The sequence below is a fragment of the Coregonus lavaretus genome (genome assembly GCF_964263955.1).
Source record: "Coregonus lavaretus genome assembly, chromosome: 24".
In the NCBI taxonomy this organism is placed as follows: domain Eukaryota; kingdom Metazoa; phylum Chordata; class Actinopteri; order Salmoniformes; family Salmonidae; genus Coregonus; species Coregonus lavaretus.
Genome location: NC_140011.1, coordinates 6,774,053 through 6,786,279, shown reverse-complemented (window position 1 = coordinate 6,786,279; position 12,227 = coordinate 6,774,053). Strand labels below are relative to the sequence as shown.

Genomic DNA, 12,227 nt, shown 5'->3' with positions numbered 1-12,227 from the left:
CAGGGTCTGTAGTGACGCCTGTAGCACTGAGATGCAGTGCCCATGTATAAGGTGTGTGTGTGAGTGTGTGCGTGCGTACGTGCGTGTCTGACCCCCCCCCCACACACACACACACGCATACACATGTGCGCATACAGAAACCAGCTTTAGTTTATAACCACTACTGTTTATGAATCATCTATAAGGCGTCTATAAGCAGAGTAGTAACTGTGTACTCAGTCTTGTGTGACGGTTTCATCAGACACCATGGTCTGCAGACGCTGGCTTTGTCGTCCCCAGACACTTTCTCCCCTCCCTCTCTCTCTCTCTCACACACACACGTTCCCTTGTGTATTGCTCTGACCTGACATCAGGAGAGGGCAGCTCTGTTCAGCCATGCTTAACAGCACCTCTCATCTATTGTTCTCCTCAGTCCTCAACAACCTCTGTCTCTATTTATCTCTCCCTCTCCACCCCCCTCTCTGTCGTTCCCTCTCCACCCCCCCGTCCCTCTCCACCCCCTCTCTGTCGTTCCCTCTCCACCCCCCGTCCCTCTCCACCCCCCTCTCTGTCGTTCCCTCTCCACCCCCCGTCCCTCTCCACCCCCTCTCTGTCGTTCCCTCTCCACCCCCCGTCCCTCTCCACCCCCTCTCTGTCGTTCCCTCTCCACCCCCCCGTCCCTCTCCACCCCCTCTCTGTCGTTCCCTCTCCACCCCCCGTCCCTCTCCACCCCCTCTCTGTCGTTCCCTCTCCACCCCCCGTCCCTCTCCACCCCCTCTCTGTCGTTCCCTCTCCACCCCCCGTCCCTCTCCACCCCCTCTCTGTCGTTCCCTCTCCACCCCCCCGTCCCTCTCCACCCCCTCTCTGTCGTTCCCTCTCCACCCCCCCGTCCCTCTCCACCCCCTCTCTGTCGTTCCCTCTCCACCCCCCCGTCCCTCTCCACCCCCTCTCTGTCGTTCCCTCTCCACCCCCCGTCCCTCTCCACCCCCTCTCTGTCGTTCCCTCTCCACCCCCCCGTCCCTCTCCACCCCCCTCTCTGTCATTCTCTCTCCACCCCACTGTCTCCCTCTATTTCACCCCCCCCCCGCCTCTCCATCCCCTCTCTTTCTACACCCCTCTACCCCCCTCTCTCCCTCTACACCCCTCTCCCCCCTCTCTCCCTCTAAACTGCTTATCCCCCCTCTCTCCCTCTACACTGCTTCTCCCCCCTCTCTCCCTCTACACTGCTTCTCCCCCCTCTCTCCCTCTACACCCCTCTCCCCCCTCTCTCCCTCTACACTGCTTCTCCCCCCTCTCTCCCTCTACACCCCTCTCCCCCCTCTCTCCCTCTACACTGCTTCTCCCCCCTCTCTCCCTCTACACTGCTTCTCCCCCCTCTCTCCCTCTACACTGCTTCTCCCCCCTCTCTCCCTCTACACTGCTTCTCCCCCTCTCTCCCTCTACACTGCTTCTCCCCCCTCTCTCCCTCTACACTGCTTCTCCCCCCTCTCTCCCTCTACACTGCTTCTCCCCCCTCTCTCCCTCTACACTGCTTCTCTTCCCTCTCTCCCTCTACACTGCTTCTCCCCCCTCTCTCCCTCTACACTGCTTCTCCCCCCTCTCTCCCTCTACACTGCTTCTCCCCCCTCTCTCCCTCTACACCCCTCTCCCCCCTCTCTCCCTCTACACTGCTTCTCCCCCCTCTCTCCCTCTACACCCCTCTCCCCCCTCTCTCCCTCTACACTGCTTCTACCCCCTCTCTCCCTCTACACTGCTTCTCCCCCCTCTCTCCCTCTACACTGCTTCTCCCCCCTCTCTCCCTCTACACTGCTTCTCTTCCCTCTCTCCCTCTAAACCCCTCTACCCCCTCTCTCCCTCTACACTGCTTCTCCCCCCTCTCTCCCTCTACACTGCTTCTCCCCCCTCTCTCCCTCTACACTGCTTCTACCCCCTCTCTCCCTCTACAATGCTTCTCCCCCCTCTCTCCCTCTACACTGCTTCTCCCCCCTCTCTCCCTCTACACTGCTTCTCCCCCCTCTCTCCCTCTACACTGCTTCTCCCCCCTCTCTCCCTCTACACTGCTTCTCCCCCCTCTCTCCCTCTACACTGCTTCTCCCCCCTCTCTCCCTCTACACTGCTTCTACCCCCTCTCTCCCTCTACACTGCTTCTCCCCCCTCTCTCCCTCTACACTGCTTCTCCCCCCTCTCTCCCTCCCTCTACACTGCTTCTCCCCCCTCTCTCCCTCTACACTGCTTCTCCCCCCTCTCTCCCTCTACACTGCTTCTCTTCCCTCTCTCCCTCTACACCCCTCTACCCCCTCTCTCCCTCTACACTGCTTCTCCCCCCTCTCTCCCTCTACACTGCTTCTCCCCCCTCTCTCCCTCTACACTGCTTCTACCCCCTCTCTCCCTCTACACTGCTTCTCCCCCCTCTCTCCCTCTACACTGCTTCTACCCCCTCTCTCCCTCTACACTGCTTATCCCCCCTCTCTCCCTCTACACTGCTTCTCCCCCCTCTCTCCCTCTACACTGCTTCTACCCCCTCTCTCCCTCTACACTGCTTCTCCCCCCTCTCTCCCTCTACACTGCTTCTCCCCCCTCTCTCCCTCTACACTGCTTCTCCCCCCTCTCTCCCTCTACACTGCTTCTCCCCCCTCTCTCCCTCTACACTGCTTCTCCCCCCTCTCTCCCTCTATACTGCTTCTCACCCCTCCCCCCCTCTCTCCCTCTACACTGCTTCTCACCCCTCCCCCCCTCTCTCCCTCTACACTGCTTCTCCCCCCCTCTCTCCCTCTACACTGCTTCTCCCCCCTCTCTCCCTCTACACTGCTTCTCCCCCCTCTCTCCCTCTACACTGCTTCTCCCCCCCTCTCTCCCTCTACACTGCTTCTCCCCCCTCTCTCCCTCTACACTGCTTCTCCCCCCTCTCTCCCTCTACACTGCTTCTCCCCCCTCTCTCCCTCTACACTGCTTCTACCCCCTCTCTCCCTCTACAATGCTTCTCCCCCTCTCTCCCTCTACACTGCTTCTCCCCCCTCTCTCCCTCTACACTGCTTCTACCCCCTCTCTCCCTCTACACTGCTTCTCCCCCCTCTCTCCCTCTACACTGCTTCTCTTTCCCTCTCTCCCTCTACACCCCTCTACCCCCTCTCTCCCTCTACACTGCTTCTCCCCCCTCTCTCCCTCTACACTGCTTCTCCCCCCTCTCTCCCTCTACACTGCTTCTCCCCCCTCTCTCCCTCTACACTGCTTCTCCCCCCTCTCTCCCTCTACACTGCTTCTCCCCCTCTCTCCCTCTACACTGCTTCTCCCCCCTCTCTCCCTCTACACTGCTTCTCCCCCCTCTCTCCCTCTACACTGCTTCTCCCCCCTCTCTCCCTCTACACTGCTTCTCCCCCCTCTCTCCCTCTACACTGCTTCTCCCCCCTCTCTCCCTCTACACTGCTTCTCCCCCCTCTCTCCCTCTACACTGCTTCTCCCCCCTCTCTCCCTCTACACTGCTTCTCCCCCCTCTCTCCCTCTACACTGCTTCTCCCCCCTCTCTCCCTCTACACTGCTTCTCCCCCCTCTCTCCCTCTACACTGCTTCTCCCCCCTCTCTCCCTCTACACTGCTTCTCCCCCCTCTCTCCCTCTACACTGCTTCTCCCCCCTCTCTCCCTCTACACTGCTTCTCCCCCCTCTCTCCCTCTACACTGCTTCTCCCCCCCTCTCTCCCTCTACACTGCTTCTCCCCCCTCTCTCCCTCTACACTGCTTCTCCCCCCTCTCTCCCTCTACACTGCTTCTCCCCCCTCTCTCCCTCTACACTGCTTCCCCCCCCTCTCTCCCTCTACACTGCTTCTCCCCCCTCTCTCCCTCTACACTGCTTCTCCCCCCTCTCTCCCTCTACACTGCTTCTCCCCCCCTCTCTCCCTCTACACTGCTTCTAACCCCTCTCTCCCTCTACACTGCTTCTCCCCCCTCTCTCCCTCTACACTGCTTCTCCCCCCTCTCTCCCTCTATACTGCTTCTCCCCCCTCTCTCCCTCTACACTGCTTCTCCCCCCTCTCTCCCTCTACACTGCTTCTCCCCCCTCTCTCCCTCTACACTGCTTCTCCCCCCTCTCTCCCCTGATATGTGATTGCCTTAGGCAGGGTGTAACTGATGGAACATACCAACCGCACTAGACCAAAGGAAGAGGGAAGGCACAAAGGAAGGAAATACTTTTTGTTTCCATCTTGACACACTTTAAAGCCTGTGTTCTCTACTACAGCAGTGTTTCTCAAAGTAATCGTCAGGAACTCCCAGTCGTTTCACATAACTGTTAACTTCCACCACTAGAACACCTGATTCAGCTAATTTAGGGCTTGCTGATTAGCGCATTCATTGAATCAGGCTATGGAATTAAACAGTGATGGGTTGGGGTCCCTGAGGACAAGTTTGTTGAGAAACAATGATATACAGTACACACTCCCAGTGCCATCTCTCTCTCTCTCTCTCTCTCTCTCTCTCTCACACACACACACTTTATTCCACATGGTGTAACCCATCTCCACCCTTCTCAATCTGCAGTGGTACGAGCTGATCCTCTTAACCTGGGTCATGTTCAGTAGGTATAAAATGGGAGAAAGTGTTTTGAAACACAGAGTAAAACGGAATATGTCCAATAAGAGCACATGTTCTGGTTTTTCCTGTTGCAAGACATGGGGCTAGCAGCATACTGAACACAACTCAGGTAAAGTGTCTGTATTGCTGAGCACTACCTGCTATACAGATACCTATCCCTAGAGACACATACAGTATAGTGAATGTAATGGGTATTCCCAGAATACTTTAGAACAGGCAGAGTAATGGGATCACACCTGAGAGGGTTAAAACTGACAGGCATTAGCGCCCTCTCTCTCTTTCTGAGCCGGCCCATCTCTCTACCCCTCTCTCGCACTCCTCCCCCCTGTTTCTGCTACAGCAGGGGGCAGGTGTGTGACTTTGTCCTTCCATGACCCCACAGTTTACTTAACAAGTCAGTTTATAATGTATTTTCCTATTCAGAGCAGAAGGGGTTGAGGTGGGGGTGAAAATAGAAATGTAATGTATAGAACAGATATTCCCCACTTACCCCGTGGAAATCAATCTTTATAGGCCTATATTCTATAGAGCAGGGCCTACATTTCTACCTGCAACCTTTAAATAGTTTCCTCTGAATAGAGCTCGCCAGCTTGTTGTTCTAAAACCTGGAAATGAGTTACCTTTGGTTTGTTCAGCCATCCCTATGGGGAAATGAATGGGGAACGAATAGGGTTTTGGGATGAAGGCCGAAAATAACGTCTGAGGTTAACACAGGCTTAGGAGATCTTATAACTTTTGTTCTATGAGATAATCAGTCAGTTAACATGACCTTTATGAATATTATGAGAATTCACAAAAAAGTGACATTAACTGATGAAGATTATCTCATAGACAAAACATATAAGAGCTCCTAAGCCTGTGTTTATCACAGACCTTATTTTCAGCGTTAATTTAAAAAAAACTCCAAAAACGGCATTAATTTCCCCATAGGTTTTGTCCAACGAACCATGGCGGAGGTAGTGCCTACAAAAAGACGCCATTACTATTTATCTCTATAAAAAGCATATCATTAGATTATTCTGAAATAGGCCTAATATACGATAGGCATACACAAAATGTAATCGCCTGTGGGAATCTGATTAACGATCGTTACTGAACCGACGTTACCATTGAGGCGGGGGGTGACATCTCTGTCGATGACTCCTGTAATGATCATCTACTCTGGTCTAGGGGCGAGGAGGAGAGAAGTCAGCCGCGAGCGAGCCTTGTGGAGGGTGTGTGAAAAATGCCTTTCTCCCGTCAGAGAAACCAGACCCGTGATCTCTTGAATACATTATAGCTAGCGGGCCATTGTGCAATAGTCAGGGAGGTATGCAATACCGTTTATAGGCGAACACGGCCGCTCAGAGCAAGGACCCAGCGATTCTTCTCACTTTTGTGCATGCTTACATTCCGAGTAGTGACGATCGGATCTACGCCGGTCAAGCAGCGATACGAATCTTTTTTTGAGTCACATTGGAAGACGCTGCCAGCTACAGTTTTGAAAGGGAACGATTCGCCACAATTGCAGACATGGGAGCTACATCTTGAAGACAGACTAGACAAACTGTTGTGGATACAAGGAAAAATAACGAACATAGCCTAATTTTCTTGTCACCCACCGATATTTATTGGAGCTATCTAGCAGCTGAAGAATACGGAATCAAGTATACAATTCTAACCACGGGTAGAGTCAAAGGTAAGCCCCCAGCATAAAACCAGACGGCTAGGCTAGCGTTGTTGAATAGGCTACTTTAGCCACTGAGCTATTTGCTAATATATCCCAGCCTAAATATGCAGTCAAAAGGCTGTATAATGTTAGAACAGCGTGTGGATTTCGTTTGGTCTTAGAAGCGCTCAGAACACGTTGCACACATCTACACAGTTGTTTTGTAATGCCTTGTTGGCTAACGTTCAGTATTCAAGTTGAGTAACACAAATGAGGAAAAGGCCGTGGTTGTATTCGATAAAAGTTTGTAATAAAAGTATGAATTTCCACACCCCGCGGAAGGACCGCGGTTGTACAGGACAAACATAGGGACAGGTAAGTGTTTTCAAAATTGACATTTTTTACAAGTATCGACTGATGGTGACTCAATGTTGCTGCTAACAATTCGCGCGACCAATTATCAAAACTTAACTCCGCCTCGATATGAGAGAACGGAGTTTAGCGTTCCTCAGCTAATAAGGCATACGCAAATGTAGCTACAAAGTAGCTAGCCTAATTCCGCTGTTGAGTCCCTTTATCGCATTGGGAAACTATAAATGACAGGAAGATAGAGGCTGGTTGTAGGCCTAAACAAACCGTGTTGCAACAACTCTGGGCAGCCTCTGATAAACGAATTGCAAGGTGAAACAAAATGTCTCCCATTGTTATTTCAAGCCGAGCAGCACGTTTAGCATGGTGGCTACAATGTAGCACTGACTGCTTTGGAATTCTCTGACATCTGTAAGCGATGCCCGATTTCAGTAGAAACGTGTCTGTGCATTAGCTACATTGTATATGTGCAAAGCATAACAATCCTGCAAGGGTAGGCGAGGATATGGTCGATGTTTTGCAGGTGTGTGTGGATTGGGTTGAATGTGTTCGTATTAGGCTACAACAAATACACACTGACAGTTTATCTTGTGATCCATCAATCTCATCATGATGAGATCTGAAATGCTAAGTAACCTAACGCCAAAAAGCTTCAACCATCTCATGAGAATAGTAGTACAAATTTAACCCAGTTCAAGGCAGTCAAAGAAGATTATCACTGCTGTGTATCACCCCAGCCGCTGCTTAGCTGTGTATTCATGAGGAATTTGTATATGTAAATGGTTAGTTTGAACACTTACACCCAGATCTACAAGTACAACAATACACTAATAACAACCCTAGGGAATTTTAAAAAAAAAGTTAAATCCTATGGACCATGGGATCTTCCTACTTGTAGGACCAAACCAGCCTAAGACTTGAAAACAGACTAAATTGGAGTGAGTCAGCCAAGACAACCATCTGAAGGACCGGTCAGCAACATCCCAGGGACCAGTGCTGGTTGAGGGACGCTGCTCCAGGTGATTTGGAGTCCAGCTGCAGCTAGGTGAGGCAGCTGGCTGTCAGAGGTTAAAGGTGAGACTAGGTGACAACAACAGATGGTATGGGTGCCTATCGGCTGACCTGATGTCCCCTGGCTGCTAGATGGAGTTCAACCCAGAGGTGGATGAGATTAGGCATATTCACACATTCTGCACAGGGCTGTGCGGAATATCAGATCTTTACAATGCCTGGAGAAGTGTTGAACTCAGGAACCACATCAATAGGATACAATGATTTTGTAATCTGTAGGCCTGTGCTGAATTTATGTGTCTGAAATGCACCCACTGTTTGTCTGGCTCTCTCACAGACAGACAGAAGGTGTGTGTTCACTCTGGATGACCAGAGGGCTCTGCTGGATCTCAACAGAACAGCTGCTGTGTCACCTGTTACTCTGTCTCTCACTACTGTTAGACACACACACGCTCCTGGAGATGTTACCGACCTGTAGCATCCATCCCTGTTCCTCTTTGGGGGATTGCCTTTGAAAGTTAATTTATGATAAGTCATTTATTAATTAATAGTCATTGAGGCACATTTGACTTGCATCACAATCATACTGTATAACCTTCTGCTCAATGCTTGACTTGGACTGAAATAAGTGCATACTCATTTTGAGTGCTGGCACTGTTTATATTTAGGTGCAGAAACTCCAGAATACTAATAATATTCTATAACCAAAAATGGGCAAGTGCCTTTCAGACCTTAAATGTGCTACACATAGGATTTAAAAATATTTGTTCCTTTGTCATTTCAGAAAATGTCCATAATATATCTGGCGCTAATAGTGGAACGCTAGTGTTTCACAGTGTTACTTACCAGCCAGTGTTGTGATTGGCTGTGATATTTGCCTATTGATTTCTCCCACCGGAGTGGCATCTGTTGTCAAAATGGGAAAGCTGTTCTGACTTTGTGGGTGTGTTTTCTAGTGGAAATAGCTATCATATCCTGGTTGCAAAAAATCTACATGGTTCGCTCAATTTCAGTATATGTGAGAACGAGCAGTGAATAGTGTAAGGAATCATTGTACCATCTACATCGCTGTGAAATATATTTTCAATAACAGAAAATATCGTTTTTACAGATGTTTGAAGCTGGTGGACCAAAACAAAAGTTACTTTGGTTTTTGGTCCACCAGCTTCAAACAGCGGTTTTGGTCCACCAGCTTCAAACAGCTGTAAAAATGATTTTTTTGTTTGTTATTGAAAATATATTTCACAGTGATTTAGATGGTACAATGATCCATACACTATTCAGTGCTTGTTTTCTCCTCACATAAACTGAAATTGAGCGAACAGTGTAGAATTTTAGCAACCAGAAAATGAGCGATTTCCACTAGATAACACAGCCAACAAGTCAGAACAGCTTTTCCAGTTTGACAACAGATTCCGCTGCGGCGGGAGAAATCAATAAGCAAATATCACAGCCAACCACAACACTGGCGGGTAAGTAGTAGTGTGCAACACTATTGTTCCACTATTAGCACCAGATAGGGGCCAGTATGAAAAAAAATAATAATAATAATGTATGCACTCACTAACTGTAAGTCGCTCTGGATAAGAGCGTCTGCTAAATGACTAAAATGTAATGTAAAATGTATATATTATGGACATTTTCTGAAATTACAATGCAAAAATTCTATAAAGAAAATCCAATGTGTAGCACCTTTTTAATGTAAATCCACACCCGCGCGTATGATGATAACGTTTACAAGCTCTGGTGATTGAAGGTTTGCAAATAAATGTTTATAGATGGTACAGTGGCACTGTAGCAAGAAAGTGAGTGTGAGAGGTAAGAAGTAGACAAACTTCCCTTTCCACTTGGTCTATCTTCCCCTTCCACACTCCTTCATCCTCCTCTCAGTGAGTGAAAGCCACCTAAACCTGTCCTGCTGGTCTGGTAGGTGACAGTCAATTGGAGTCCATTCATAGGGCTGTGAGCCCACTACAGCCACTCTACAGATGGGCTGGCAGGCAGAGAGAGATTCCCGGTTATGGCAAGCTACAGGGTGGGCAGGCTTTTGTACCAGCTCAATAGTAACACAACTAATTCAACTCATTAAGGTCTAGATGATCCGTGGATTTTTGGAATCAGGTGTATGTGTTAATGCTGGGCTGGCACAAAAGCCTGCACACCATGTAACCTTCAAGGACTAGGTTTGAAGACCAGCCATGGCCTTCTCTCACAAAGCGTCTGAGTAGGAGTGCTGATCTAGGACCAGTTTAGCCTATTTGATGATAATTATTAGGAAGGGATGGGTTGATCCTTGATCAGCACTCTACACTTAGTGAATACGGCCCAAACCACTGCTGTGGGAGTTTGGGACACTGGTTGTATAAAAGTGTATGTTTGGACTGTTGATACACAACATCAATTAGCAAGTCATGCCATCAAATCAAATTGTATTTGTCACATGTGCAGAGTACAACAGGTGTAGACCTTACAGTGAAATGCTTACTTACAAGCCCTTAACCAACAATGCAGTTTTAAGATAAATAAGTGTTAAGTAAAAAATTGATAAGTTAGAAAAATAACTAAAGCGCAGCAGTAAAATAACAGTAGCGAGGCTATATACAGGTGGTACCGGTACAGAGTCAATGTGCGGGGGCACAGGTTAGTCGAGGTAATTGAGGTTATATGTACATGTAGTTAGATGGAAAGTTACTATGCATAGATAATAAACAGAGTAGCAGCGGTCATGAACCAGAGCCAAGTTTTCCATTTACAGCCAGCAGAGCAGTAGGGGCACAGATTGGGGGAATCCATCAGTGTGTTTTTCAGCCCTGGGTCCTATTAATTAGGCACAAAATGGAAGAAAATGGGGAGCTACTATCTCAACTTGTTCAATAAGAATAGCTTGTTCACGTTTTCCATTGCACAACGTTTTGAAGCGCTTTTCTACGGTGTGCCCTAATGAATACCACCCTGGTGTCGAGCAGTAAACACATTGTCTGACCTTGGCATGGGGAGGGAGAGAACGAGAGGGAGAAAGACAAACGGAGAGAGAGGGTGAGAGAACAGTGGTTTACTGTAGTAGAGAGGTGTTAACGGGGGCACTGGACTGTACAGCAGGAACAAAAGGGAGCTTTATGTTGAGATCGGCTATAAGCACAATCTCATCTGAGGTCAGGCTGGGGGCAGAGGACAGGTCAAAAGTCATCAAATCAAATGTTATTTGTCACATGCGCCGAAGTATTCAGACCCTTTGCTATGAGACTCGAAATTGAGCTCAGGTGCATCCTGTTTCCATTGATCATCCTTGAGATGTTTCTACAACTTGATTGGAGTCCACCTGTGGTAAATTCAATTGATTGAACATGATTTGGAAAGGCACACACCTGTCTATATAAGGTCCCACAATTGGGTACCAAAAAATGTCTGCAGCAGGGTACCAAAAAATGTCTGCAGCATTGAAGGTCCTCAAGAACACAGTGGCCTCCATCATTCTTAAATGGAAGAAGTTTGGAACCACCAAGACTCTTCCTAGAGCTGGCCGCCCAGCCAAACCGAGCAATCTGGGGAGAAGGACCTTGGTCAGGGAGGTGACCAAGAACTCGATGGTCACTCTGACAGAGCTCCAGAGTTCCTCTGTGGAGATGGGAGAATCTTCAAGAAGAACAACCATCTCTGCAGCACTCCACCAATCAGGCCTTTATGGTAGAGTGGCCAGACGGAAGCCACTCCTCAGTAAAAGGTACATGACAGCCTGCTTTGCGTTTGCTAAAAGGCACCTAAAGGACTCTCAGACCATGAGAAACAAGATTCTCTGGTCTGATGAAACCAAGATTGAACTTTTTGGCATGAATGCCAAGTGTCACGTCTGGAGGAAACCTGGCACCATCCCTATGGTGAAGCATGGTGGTGGCAGCCTCATGCTGTGGGGATGGTTTTCAGCGGCAGGGACTGGGAGACTAGTCAGGATCGAGGCAAAGATGAAAGGAGTAAAGTACAGAGAAATCCTTAATGAAAACCTGTTCCAGAGTGCTCAGGACCTCAGACCTGGGTGAAGGTTCACCTTCCAACAGGACAACGACCCTAAGCACACAGCCAAGAGAATGCAGGAGTGGCTTCGGGACAAGTCTCTGAATGTCCTCGAGTGGCCCAGCCAGACTTGAACCCGATCGAACATCTCTGTAGAGACCTGAAAATAGCTGTGCAGCGACACTCCCCATCCAACCTGACAGAGTTTGAGAGGATCTGCAGAAAATAATGGGAGAAAGTTCCCAAATACAGGTGTGCCAAGCTTGTAGCGTCATACCCGGGAACACTCGGCTGTAATCGCTGCCAAAGGTGCTTCAACAAAGTACTGAGTAAAGCGTCTGAATACTTAGGTAAATGTGATATTTCCGTTTTTATTTTCAAATAATGTACAAACATTTCAATTTTTTTGCTTTGGTATTGTGTGTAGATTGATGGGGGCGGGGAACAATTTAATCAATTTTAGAATAAGGCTGTAACGTAACAAAATGTGGAAAAGGTCAAGGGGTCTGAACACACTGATTTATTTAGAATTCAAGGCACACATAACCAGCATGGCTACCACAGCATTCTGCAGCAATACGCCATCCCATCTGGTTTGCGCTTAGTGGGACTCATTGGTTTTTCAACA

The 12,227-nt window shown here is 48.9% G+C and overlaps 1 protein-coding gene across 14 annotated transcripts in view; it reads left to right on the top strand.

The window, feature by feature from the left end:
- Positions 1 to 5,862: 5,862 nt before the first annotated feature.
- LOC311099691 (zinc finger MIZ domain-containing protein 2-like) overlaps positions 5,863 to 12,227 on the top strand; it is a 48,719-nt gene continuing 42,354 nt past the window's right edge. For 11 of the 14 annotated variants that reach the window (XM_084140415.1, XM_084140423.1, XM_084140418.1 and 8 more), the window contains exon 1: positions 6,154 to 6,241. The gene's annotated coding sequence lies outside the window, so the exon portion shown is untranslated. Of the gene's footprint in view, positions 6,242 to 12,227 lie in introns of all 14 variants that reach the window. The other 3 variants (XM_084140409.1, XM_084140421.1, XM_084140419.1) reach the window with 2 other exon arrangements.